The sequence below is a fragment of the Mandrillus leucophaeus genome, unplaced genomic scaffold (genome assembly GCF_000951045.1).
Source record: "Mandrillus leucophaeus isolate KB7577 unplaced genomic scaffold, Mleu.le_1.0 Scaffold280, whole genome shotgun sequence".
Classification (NCBI taxonomy): domain Eukaryota; kingdom Metazoa; phylum Chordata; class Mammalia; order Primates; family Cercopithecidae; genus Mandrillus; species Mandrillus leucophaeus.
This window is the reverse complement of record NW_012102921.1, coordinates 958,777-971,441: the sequence shown is the minus strand read 5'-3', so window position 1 is coordinate 971,441 and position 12,665 is coordinate 958,777. Positions and strand designations below refer to the sequence as shown.

General features: G+C 47.1%; 1 long non-coding RNA gene across 1 annotated transcript; it reads right to left on the bottom strand.

The window, feature by feature from the left end:
- Window positions 1-7,004: 7,004 nt before the first annotated feature.
- On the bottom strand, window positions 7,005-10,709 carry LOC105543341. The gene is made up of 2 exons (XR_001006608.1): window positions 10,555-10,709; window positions 7,005-9,192 (listed from the first exon to the last, which is right to left on the bottom strand). It is a non-coding gene; the product is annotated as an uncharacterized LOC105543341 (long non-coding RNA).
- Between the last annotated feature and the right edge of the window lie 1,956 nt (window positions 10,710-12,665).

The window sequence follows — 12,665 nt, the reverse complement described above, 5'->3', positions numbered from 1 at the left end:
TGTGGGTCTGTTTGTGTGGTGACAGCAAGAGGCTGGTCTGCATCTCACCGGCCAGGTGCCAGGAAAGCTGTGAGCAGCTCCAGCCAGGCCCGGGGTGACCACAGGGCCTCTGTGGCAGGAAGGTCCAGCTCTGCCCTCAGGACCTCCAGGGAAGGGGCTGGGAGTGACACACAACAGGCAAGCCCCAGATTGGGGCTTAGCCTGCAAGGGTTCTCGGCTTCACCCAGGAAAGAATTCAAGGGCAAGCTGGAGGTAGGAGAAACAGCTTTATTGGAGGGGCAGGGTTACAGCTCCATGAATCCTCCTGCAGAGCAGGGCTTCCCCCCAGGCAGAGAACAGCAGTTCAGGGTAGTTCTGCACCATATTTATACCTACTTTTAATTGCATGCAGATTAAAGGCTGGTTTATGCAGAGATTTCTAAGGAAAGGGTGGCCGTTTCTGGGTCATCGGGTCTTTGCCACGGAAAAGGGCAGTAGCTCCCGAGTGTTGCCATGGCGATAGTAAACTGACATGGCACACTGGTGGGCATGTCCAATGGAAAGATGCTTCCACTCTGTCCCTGTTTTAGGTAGTCCTCAATTAGGTCCTGTGTCTGAGCCGTCCCTCCAGAGTCAAAATCTGTTTCTTACCTCCAGAGGGTGAGGGAGGCCCCTTCAGAGGCCACCTCACCTTCCACCCAACCACACTGTCTGTAAGCTGGGCCTGGCCCCCAGCTCTGCAAGAAGGTGAGTTAAGTTGGGGTGGCCTCGGGGCTCTGGGAGGAGCAACCCTGATCCTGCTCCATGCTCCTGTCCAGGACGGGTCAGTGACATATCAGAGACCCCAGGGAGGCCCATATACCCTGATGACAAGTCCCAGGTACAACACAGAGACCCAAACCACTGCTGAATCACCCTGTGACCTTTGTAGGTATTAAGCTCTTGCCCTGTGTATTAGTCTGTTCTCACTCTGCCGATAAAGATATACCCGAGACTGGGTAATTTATGGTAATTTATAAAGAAAAAGACGTTTAATGGACTCACAGTTCCACGTGGCTGGGGAGGCTTCACAATCATGGTGGAAGGGGAAAGGCATGTCTTACATGGCAGCAGGCAAGAGAGAATAAGAACCAAGGAAAAGGGTTTTCCCCTTATAAAACCATCAGATCTCGTGAGACTTACTTATTCACTACCATGAGAACAGTATGGGGGAATCGCCCCCATGATTAAATTACCTCCCAACGGGTCCCTCTCACAACACATGGGAATTATGGGAGCTACAATTCAACGTGAGATCTGGGTGGGGACACACCCAAACCATATCACCCCGTGCCCAGTGCCCAGCTACAAAGAGAACACTGCCTACCTCTGCCTGGAGCTTGAAATCCTATAGAGAGGGTGAACGTTAAACACCACACCAGGCCAGGCGTGGTGGATCACACCTGTAATCCCAGCACTTAGGGAGGCCAAAGTGGGAAGATTTCTTGAGGTCAGGAGTTCAAGACCAGCCTGGGCAACATAGCAAGACCCTGTCGCTGCAAATTAAAAAAAAAAAAAAAGTTAGCCTGGCGTGGTGGTGGCTTGTACCTGTAGTCCCAGATACTTGGGAGACTGAGGTGGGAGGATCACTTGAGCCCAGGAGTTGGAGGGTGCAGTAAGCCATGATTCCGCCATTGCACTCCAGCCTGGGCAACAGAGCGAGATCCCATCTCTAAAAAATAAACATAAAAAAGCACCACAGCAATCGTGTGGAGGAAGGAGATTCCAGGCTGCTCTGAGAGTCCAGGACCCAGAGACCAAAAGGGCAAAGAGAGCAGGGAAACAGAGAGAAAGAGGGAGGGAAGGGAAAAGAGAGACAGAGAAAGAGGCGAGAGGGAGAGAGAAACAAGAGACAGAGACAGATTGTCTGCCAGAGCTTCATCTGTCTTTATTTGCTGGTGAATAGGCGACACGTTCCTTAAGCCAGAGCCTCTTCTTCCAGGCCCCATTGTCTCTGGGATGCTTCCTCCAGCCACAGGTCCTGGGCCCAGCAGGCACAGTTCTTTCAGCAAACAGGGAGACCCGGGGTGGGGCAGGTGCCTGAAGTCAAACCTTGGCAGGAACCACTGGGCAACTGTCCCAGGCAGGGAGTGTGAGTATGTTTAGGCTGGAGAAATGTCCTCACCCCTTTTATTCCTTTTGCCAGGGCAGGAGTTACAAAACCACGTATCATTCCTTCCTTCCTCCTTTCCTTCATGTAACGAATCTTTTATTGATCACCTTAATTGAACCCGGCCCTGAGAACTTCCCATGAACAAAAGACAGGAATCTCTGCCCTCAATGAACCCACACTTCAAGGGGAAGAAGTCAAAATAGGTAATAAACAGCCTGGACAACATTGTGAGACCCCATCTCTAAAAAAAAAAAAATTTAGCCAGATGTGGTGGCATGTACCTGTTGTCACAGCCACTTGGAGGCTGAGGCAGGAGAATCACTTGAGCTTGGGAGGTCAAGGCTGCGGTGAGCCGAGATCACACCACTGCACTCCAGCCTGGGCAACAGAGCAAGATTCCATCTCAAAAACCAAACCAAACCAAACCAAAATAGGTGATAAGTGTATATATATTTAAAGCCAGTAAGATGATTGGTTAGAAGCCTAGCCGTGTTCAGATGATCAGCAATATGGAAGCGCTGAGGACTGGGAACTGACGATTAGTCTCATTTTTTAATTTTTAAAAATTATTTTAATTTTTTTTGGGTGAAAAAATACCTCCTCTCCTCGAGGAAGTAGACCAGCAGGCATTCATTCCCCCAGACCCAGTGGCAGAGATGGGATCCTAAGACAGAGACTTGCCTGCATGGCCCAGGACACCAAAATGTCCTGCCCCAGAGCTGCCCCCTCTCCCCGCCGAGGTCTTCTTCCTTCTGTCTTAAGGGCAGACCCCACGCCCACTGACGCCTTTGTCTTTCAACCAAGGGGCTGCTGAGTTTGGAAGGTGTGAACTGAGCTTAAACGCTCCAGGTGGGCACCCTCAGGTGCACCCTGAGAAGACCCCTGTGGGGCAAGGTGGAAGCTAGTGAGGGAAGCAGAAGGGCTGGGGGACGACAGGGGCTGACTCTCCCCGGCCATCACCTTCCAGCACGAGACTCTGACAGTCACAGTTCCAACGTCAAACCTGGCCTTCCAGGTCCTTGGAAGGGAATACCTGTCAAAGTAGGAAGACAGAGCCTGTTTTACTTAACAGCTGGTTAGCTCAATGCATAGCTTTTTTTTCTCTCTCTCTCTCTGTCGCCCAGACTGGAGTGCAGTGGCGCGATCTCGGCTCACTGCAACCTCCGCCTCCCAGTTCAAACAATTCTCCTGCCTCAGCCTCCCGAGTAGCTGGGATTACAGGTGCCCGCCACCACACCCAGCTATTTTTTTTTCCCCTGTATTTTTAGTGGAGATGGAGTTTTACCATGTTGTCTAGGCTGTTCTCGAACACCTGACCTCAGGTGATCCACCCGCCTCAGCCTCCCAAAGTGCTGGGATTACAGGTGTGAGCCACTGAGCCCGACCTCGATGTGTGACTTTTAAATAGACTCATGGGATGCCTTCATTTGTCCTCTGGTCCCTGGATCCTGCCATAGGAGGGCCGGGATGGGACCAGCAGAGTCTAGGGGGAGGGGGAGAGGGCTGTATGAGGAATGTCTGGGGAAAAAGAACTTCCAAGCTCCTGCCAGCAGGGTGGACAGGCCAGCCTGAAGTGTGTTGGATGGAGCCAGGGTGGCAGATACTATGGGTCCCAGAGGAGGTCTGAGACAGGGCTGAGGGAGAAGGTCTCCCCCAAGGGGCTGGGTGTGAGTTGGTCCTTAATATGGTGAGGACAGATCCAGTGCTAAACAGTGAAATGTGTCACCTCCTTTAACGTCACAGCCACCTCTCTCATTCTGAGGTGAGTCAACTGAGCCCCAGAGAGGTTATGTAACTTCCTCAAGGTCACACAGGCAGTTGGCGGTGAAGCTGAGTTCCAGACCAGGTCTGTGGGACTCGGGGAGCCATGCTCTGCCCCGCCGAAAGAGGTTCTGGAATGAAAAGCAGAGTTGACATAAACCCAGGGGTGGTGCTGCCGAAGAGGCCAAGTGTGAGCAAAGGCTAGGGGCAGATGAAGGGCAGAGAGATTTGGGTAAGGGTGGAATGAATCTCCCGGGACACTGAAGCAGCTGCCAGGTCGGGGATCCCGGAGGACTGTGATGCTGGAGGGAGAGGAAACTGACCCCTAAGAGTCAGCAGAGGAGGCAGGGTCTTGGTCTGGCCTCTCTGCACCGTCTGGCTGTAGAATGACCTTCCTGAAGTGCAAGCCTGGCGTCACTCGTCCCTCACTCATGAATCTGCTGTGGCTCCCCTGTTCCTGGCCTCAAGCCTGAGCTCTGCCCCCTGGTGCTGTCACCTGGGTCCCTGTCCTGGCCGCCTTCTGCACACATAGAGGCTGCAGCCGCAGGAGTCAGCCAGGAGGTCTGCCCATTGCCTGGTCTCATCTCTGTCCAGCCGTGGAGGCTGGCTCCCCAGTACAAAACAGCGCTAAGTGTCTGCAGGAAAAGGGACAGCGCTGTTGGGGGAAGGGCCTCAAAGCCCCAAGGGGAGCCTAGCTCTTTGGCCTTGTGTGACCGCCTCAAATCTTCTCCTCCTCTCACCTCTGCAGCCAAGGAGACAGGGCAGGCCCATCTGATCCTCTCCCCAGCATCAGAAAGGTCCTTGTGTGCATGTGTGGACACCGCCGCCTGCACTTCCAAGCTGTCCACAGGGCCCAAGACTCGGCGTAGGAAGCAAAGCATCCTGGGCTCTCAGCTAGGATGCTGCAGGGCTGGACCGCGGTCATCCTCGTCTGCCCAAAATTGCCCTCCCTCCCTACAGCCTCCTGGGGAAAGGGGACTCACCAGGGTCAGCCCAGTCCTGGCAGGAGCCTCCAGGTCCCTTCCTGGCTCACAGCTGAGCTTTGAGAGCCAGAGCTGGGGAAGGGCTGGCTAGAGCCCTCACTGCCTGTGTGCCCAGAGCACCCAGTCTGAGGCCACCTGCCTGGGCACTAAGGAGGGATAATTAGCGCAGGCCCCTGTTCACCTCGCCCCGCCCTGCTCCACCCTGTCCCCGCTTTGCCTGACCCAGACATGGCTGTCTCAAATTTCCTGCCTGTCTCCTCTGCTCTGGTGCCTCTGCCTCCGGCGGCTGCTTCCTGCGCACACCCCGTCTGTGGCCCGGCGTCCAGATCAAACCTGACATTTCTTCTGAAATGCCAACTGACTCTAGCCCCTGCTATACATGTGTGTGCATATGCAAGTGTGTGCATGCATAAAAATGAGCGTGTTCATGTGTGTGCACATGAGAATGCACATGCATAAGAATGAGTGTGTTTTGTGTGTACACATATGTGCACATGTGTGCATGTGTAAAAGTGTACATGCATGAGAATATGTGTGTATGTCCAGTGCATATACACATATATGCACGTGTGTGTGCTTGAATATGTGTGTGTGGGTATGCGTATCTGCTACAGTGTGTACGCACCTGGGCACATGTGTGCCTACAGGGTGTGTGTGGTGGGGAAGGGACTGACACCACTTCAGTAACACCTTTTCTTTTCTCTCTCTTTTTTTTTTTTGTTTTTGTGTTTTGAGGCCAAGTCTCACTCTGTCACCCATGTTGGAGTGCAGTGGCACAATCTTGGCTCGTTGAAACCTCCACCTCCCAGGTTCAAGCGATTCTCCTACCTCAGCCTCCCGAGTAGCTGGGACTACAGGCGTGTGCCACCACGCCCAGCTAAGTTTTGTATTTTTAGTAGAGACGAGGTTTCACCATGTTAGCCAGGCTGGTCTTGAACTCCTGACCTCTGGTGATCCTCCTGCCTTGGCCTCCCAAAGAGCTGGCATTACAGGCATGAGTCACCACACCCAACCAGCTAATGCCTTTTCTTCCAAAGCCTCTCTCCTAGGGACTAGAACTCATTTGAGCCATAGTCCTTGGTGCACCCGAGGCCCTGGACTGTGACTGAGTTCTCTGGCTCTGTGGGACCCTCTTGTCCTCATCCCTTCAGCCCAGCTGAGCCCTGGGGTGGAGCAAGGCTGCAGGCTCAGACAGGACCCTGCCTCGGAGCCTCCCGTCTTCTAGTGTAGGAGGCCCAAGGGTATCCCCGGCAGGCAGGCCTGCTTTGGGACCCAGAATCTGGGCCTGAAAGCAACTTCTCAGTCCCTAGCCAGGCACCCCTGCCTGCCCCGCGGCAGTTGCCACCAGCCAGAGAAGAAAGTCAGGACCCCCGAATCAGTCAGTAACTCTGGCAAGGGCTTGACATGATGGCCTCAGTGTGGAAGTGGCCTGGGTTGGGCTGAACCTCAGAGGTTCACACGAAGACATGCTGTTCTTAACCTATTCCTGGCATGTCCTGAAAACCCACAAGGGGCAATTCTCCTACCAGAGTGGCAGAAAGAGCCCGACTCTGGCTTTAGGCTCAGCCAAGGGTGGTCAAGGTGCCATTGGGGTCCCCCAGCTTCACTCCTCACCTCCCTAAATCCAAAGCACACCCTCCCAGCTCTGTCTCTTCCAGTCACCTATGAGTGTCCTGTGGGCCAGGTCACGTCTGCGTCCCCAGCTCAGGCCAGGTGCAGAACAGATGAATCACTGCAAATGAATCACTGGCACATGACAGGACATTCATGATGGGGGCGTGGCTTCTTCCTGGACACTGGTACATGGCGGGACATTCACAATGGGGTTGTGGCTTCTTCCCTGACACTGGTACATGGTAGGACATTCACGATGGGGTTGTGGCTTCTTCCCTGACACTGGTACATGGTAGGACATTAACGATGGGGACGTGGCTTCTTCCCTAACCCTAAGAGGCCATGTTGGAGGTTATAGGCAGGGGCAGGTGGGAGCCAAGACAGGCCTACATCAGAACAGAAGCCCCCTCCCCACTCCAACCCTCCACGCCTGCAGTTCCAACCACTCCCGAGGTTCCTGGAACACCTCTCTCCCAGACCGGCTTTATGGATTGTAAAAAAAGAATTTCATGAGGTTTTCAATTAATTGAATTCTGGGGAGATTTATTTCCAATGTTATTAATAAATTCTAATGCCACCTATAACTTTCAAAATTAACTTGCAATCGGTGCATTGTAAAAGGCAAATTAAATACTTTTTCAGGCAAGGGCTGGCAAATTTAATGAGCCGATGTGTCCTGAGGGAGATGGCCGGGCTCACACATCCCAGCAAATACTCCTGCCATCAGCAGATAAGAGTGTGATCTGGGTGAGTGACAACTGGACCTCCGCATCCTCATCTGTAAAAAGGGATCACAGAACCTGCCTCCAGAACCCTCAGATACCTGGAGTTGATGCCGTTTTTTATTCATAGACAAATACAACGAAGGGGCCCTATGGCAGTTAACTTTATGTGTCGACTTGACTGAGCCATGGGGTGCCCAGATGATTGGTCAAACACACCTGCCCTGCCCAGGTCAATTCATCTGGTCAGTCTACAGGAGAGTGGGGGCAGGCCAGCCTCTGCCTCCTTCTGAGTAGAGAACAAGCACAGCAGTGAGGACGGCAGGGAAGACAAGGAGCAGGGGATCCCAGGGAGGACTGCCAGGCTCACTGGAGGGAGGAGAGTCCTCCCCTAGGAAGGGACACAGCTGAGGAGTCTGAGAGATTTAGTAGGAGTTCTGTGAGTGAAGGAGAAGGCAGGGCTAGTTGGGGAGGCACTAGCATGTGCAAAGGCCCGGTGGTGTGAGAAGGGGAAAAGCACTGGAAATTGTTGGAAATGCTCTAGGGTGAAGCCAGCAGGGGAAATATGATAATATGGGCTTATTACAAGGCTACAGGGATCTTAGGGGACCCCAAGGACAGGGACTGGAATCAGAATAGGCCCCAAGAAAGCAGTACAGGATCTGAGTTAGTCCCAAGGCCTCAGTGGTAGCAAGAGATTACTGATTCCCAGGGCTCTGCCTGTTGCCTGTTTGTCCCTGTTTTTGTGGCAATGCGTCATTTTGTCTCGGCCTCATAGCTTCAGCCTGCTCATGACTTCTGCTGCTTCTTATGGTTTGCCATAAGAAGGCATCTCTCCTTCAGCAGCAGTCAGCTTTGCCGTGACCCAATATTCAAACTGAGTGTCAAACACCTTCATTGTCTCCTCAGGGACACAGCACACAGGCTCCCTGGAGCCTCTCTAAAGGTGGAGTTCTCAGACAGTACCTGGTGCCGTAACAAATATCCCATTGACCTGAGGGTGACATTTCTCACAGCTCTAAAGGCTGGGAAGTCCAAGATCAAGGTGCCAGCAGATCCAGTTCCTGGTGAGGGCTCTCTTTCTAGTTTGCAGACGGCTGCCCTCTTGCTGTGTCTTCACATGGTAGGGAGAGAGAGAGGAAGCAAGCTCTGTTGTGTCTCTTCGCATGAGGACATTAATACCCTTATGAGGGCCCCACCCTCATGAGCTCATCTAAACTTAATCACCTTTCAAAGGTCCCACCTCCAAATATCATCACACTGGGGATTCAGGCTTTAACAAACAAATTTTAGAGGCACATAAACAAGTGGTCTACAGCAGTAGAATGCCTTGTCCTTGTAGGCAGACAAGGACAGACCTCGGTCTGGTCTCCCCTAGGTCTAGACGCAGATACCTGATAAAGAGGGAGGATTCCAGGGAACCAAGTTCAGAAGCCTCATAGAGCAGGAAGTATGGGTTTTGTGGCCTGTTGATGACAGAAGCTTCTATCTTAGGCTTAGGGTCTCCAGCAAGGCTCTTGCTGGGCAAACAGTGCAGTCTTTGCTTTGTTTTATATCAGAGCTGCATTTTCAAACATAACCATCCCACACCCACTCTCCAGCTATTCAAGGACTTTGATGACATTCCTCCAGTTTCTCAGGATGTAACACCGGCAAATCACTGTGCACTTTCTCACTTGCTGCCCATGATCCCCCATGCTCCAACAGCCAAGCAGGCCCGTATTGGGCATGAAAGGATCTTGGCCTTAATTTTTCTTCTGCCTCGTGGCTATAAAGGGAGCATTTTGTTGTGGTTTTTTTTTTTTTTTTCCCCTAAAAAGACAAAACCAAAAGGTGCATCTTAATTAGGGAAGATGTGCAGTGAGACCAGACTGAACTCTGCCAGGCACTAGTCTCTCACTGTGTGTGCACAATGCTTTTAAGGCAGACCCGTTGCCATGGCGATTACCACATCTCAGCTTACTGAGGTGGCATTGCAAACCTGTAGGGAAGAAACGGATTATTCAATAAATGATGCCGGGACATTTGGTTAGCTATTTGGAAGGAAATAAAATTAGCTCTTTCCTTCACACCATACATTCATATAAATTCTAGAGGATTTAAAGAATTAAATGTAAGAAAGGGAAATCATTAAAAAGCAAACAAATGTTTGATCTTGTGGGTACATGAAGACATTTTAAACCTAAAGCAGTAGAAAAAATAACAAAGGTTAAGGTAGAATTTAATACATAAAATTTAAATCTCTGTTTTAAAAATTAGTTTATTTCATTGGGAAACTGCAAACAAGAATAAAATGGTTGCAAGAAATATGACAAAAGATTAATATCTCTAATATGTAAAAAGTAATTACAAATCAATAAGAATGAACATTCCAATAGAAAAATAGTGAATGAGAAATGCTCAGAAGATGAAATAAAAATATGTAATAAAATATTTAAAAATATTCAGCTTCATTGGTCATCAAAGAAATGCCCATTAAAATATCAATGAGATTTTTTCCTAGAGCTTATCAAAGAAGGTTTAAATATAATTATAGCACTCAATCTTATTGAGTGGAGTAAAACTGAGCATTCCTATTCATCTCACATGTGAAAATACAAGTTGGTATAAAATTTCTAGGAAAAAAATTAACTTCATGCCACAAGAGATTTTAAAATGTTCACACTATTCAGCTGGTAATTTCACTCTGAAGATGTCCTAAGGTGCTGTCCAGGATTGAAGCCAAAAATGTAAATGTGATAATATTCACTGTAAGTATTTAATAGAAGTTTATAATTTACTAAAACACATGGGCATGGTTAAATAAGTTATGGTACATAAATATGATGAAATACTGTGCAGCCATTAAAATAATATTTTGAATAATATTTAATAGCATGGAAATATGTCTATGATATAATGTTAAGCGGAAAATAGTATACCATTTGGGTTTCTTAGCTGCCAGCAATAGAAACCCGCTCTGGCTGTCTGGATAAAGCAGAAAAGGAATTCACTGGAAGAAAATTGTAGGGCTTGGAATCAACAGGAACACAGGAGAACTAAACTGAGAAAGAAAGAAAAATAGAGAAAGAAATAGAGGAAGAGAGAGAAAGCAAAGAAATATAGAGAAAAGAAAGAGAGAAAGAAGAATGAATGAAAGAACCAAGGAAGGAAGGAAGGGAGTAAAAAGGCAAAACAGGGCAAACATCCATCAACAGCTCTACTCATGGTACCAACGTAGACATATGGCATGATCCCAAGTCAAGGCAAAATTGGCTGTTCAGAAATACCAAATTCACCCGGGAATCTCAGTGCTCCAACCCTTGCAATGTTTCCTTCTTACTCACACAAAGTAAGTACTTACCAGGTTGGGCAGCCTTTCACCACGATGTAGCCCAGCCATGGAAAGAATGTAGCCTCTGAGATTGTCACAATAGGGAAGACAGATGGAGGAGGCTCCATGGGAGTGATGCTGTCGTTTCTGTTCACAGTCCATTGGTCAGCAGTAGTCATATGGCCCCCAACCTCACTGCAATGGAGGCTGGGATAAAGAAGGCAGTGAGCCAGTTGAGGCTGCAATTTGAAACACATGGTACACTTAATTTAGGATAATTTGAGGAAGATTTAATTTCAAGGAGACTGTTTTTAAAGGTGTGGGTGGGCTATAGAAGAACCAGAAGGGAGAATGTGGTGAGCTAGGGCTATTAACAGCCCAAAAGGATGAGGGTCAGATTGGATTTTCAAAATCTCAACTATGTGCTGTTTTTAAGTAGCAATTTTGAATAAAAGATCACTACAGAAAATTTGAAGCATACAGTTATCCAGCTTCACCCAATGGACAATATATAGAACACACGCCCACCAATTGCATAATATGTGCTCTTTTAAAGTGTACATGGAACATTTTCTAAAATAGACCATATGCCTAGCCATAAATAAATCTCAACAAATTTCAAATGATTAAAATAATAAAATATGTTTTCTGACTACATTGAAACTAAACTAGAAACTAATAACCAAAAAAAATATATATATATAGAAAATAACCCAAACCCTTGGAAATAATCCACATTCTTCTAGATAATTCAATATGTCAAAGAAGAAATCACAACAGAAATTATAAATTCATGGAAATAAAAACATAGCATACAAAATTTGTAGGATGCAGTTAGCACAGCTCTTAGAAGAAAATTTACAACTCTGAATACATTAGAAAAGTAAAAAGGTAGAAAATGAATGATCTATGCTTTAATCTCAATATACTAAAGAAAAAATAGCATATTTAGAAAAAGGAGAAGGAAAACTAAAGGAAATAATAAAGATAATGGCAGAAATGAATAAAATCAAAAGCAAATGTACAAAGAAAATTTAAAAGCCACACATTGATTAAGATTAATAAAACTGATAAATACTTAGCAGGCTGGATCAAGAAAAAGAAAGGAGAAAACATAAATTAGCCATGCCAGGAGACATCACTACAGATCTCCAAGACTTTAATGATATTGCCAACAGCTTTATGCCAATAATTTAAAAATTTAGATAAAATGGATAAATTCATTGAAAAACACAATGCATTAAAATTGTCCTAAGAAAAAATAAAAATTTGATATGCTTTTATATCTGCTAAAGAAATTGAATTCATAATTAGAAACATTCCCACAAAGAAAACTCCAACCTCAGATTGCTTAAGTGTTGAATTCTACCAAACATTCAAGGAAACTCATACAGACAGACAGTAGATTAGTGGTCGCCAGGGGCTGGGGGGTACTTGCCTATTCTAGACATGTTATATAAATGGAATCATACAATATGTAGTCTTTTGTGTCTGGTTTCTTTCATTTAGCATATTTTAAAGATTCACCCAGGTTAAAAATGAATAAATAAAACTTTATTCATTTTTATGGTTGCATACTATTCTACCATATAGATAAACCAGATTTTGTTTATCCATTCCTCAGTTGATCGACATTTGGGCTCTTTCTACTTTTTGACTATTATGAATAATGCTACTATGTACATTTTTGTACAAGTTTTTGTGTTGACACGTGTTTTGGCTTTTCATGGATACGTATCTTAGAGTGGAATGGCAGGGCGGTTTGGTGACTTTCTGTTTAGCTTTTTGAAACACTGCCAAACTATTTTCCAAAGTGGCTGCACCATTTTACAATTCCACCATCAATGTATGAGGACGTCAACTTCTCTATATTCTCATCAACACTTGTTATTGCCTTTTTACATTTTAGGCAAATTAGTGAACATGAAGTGGTAGGTTACTGTTTTGGTTTGCATTTTCCTAACGACTAAGAATACTGAGCATCTTTTCATGGCTTATTGGCCATTGTATACCTTTGAAGAAACGTCTGTTAAAATCCTTTGCCCACAACAGATCTCTACCTCCCACCATATAAAAAAGTGAACTCAAAATAGATTATACACCTAAATGTGTGAGCTAAAACTATAAAACCCTTAGATGAA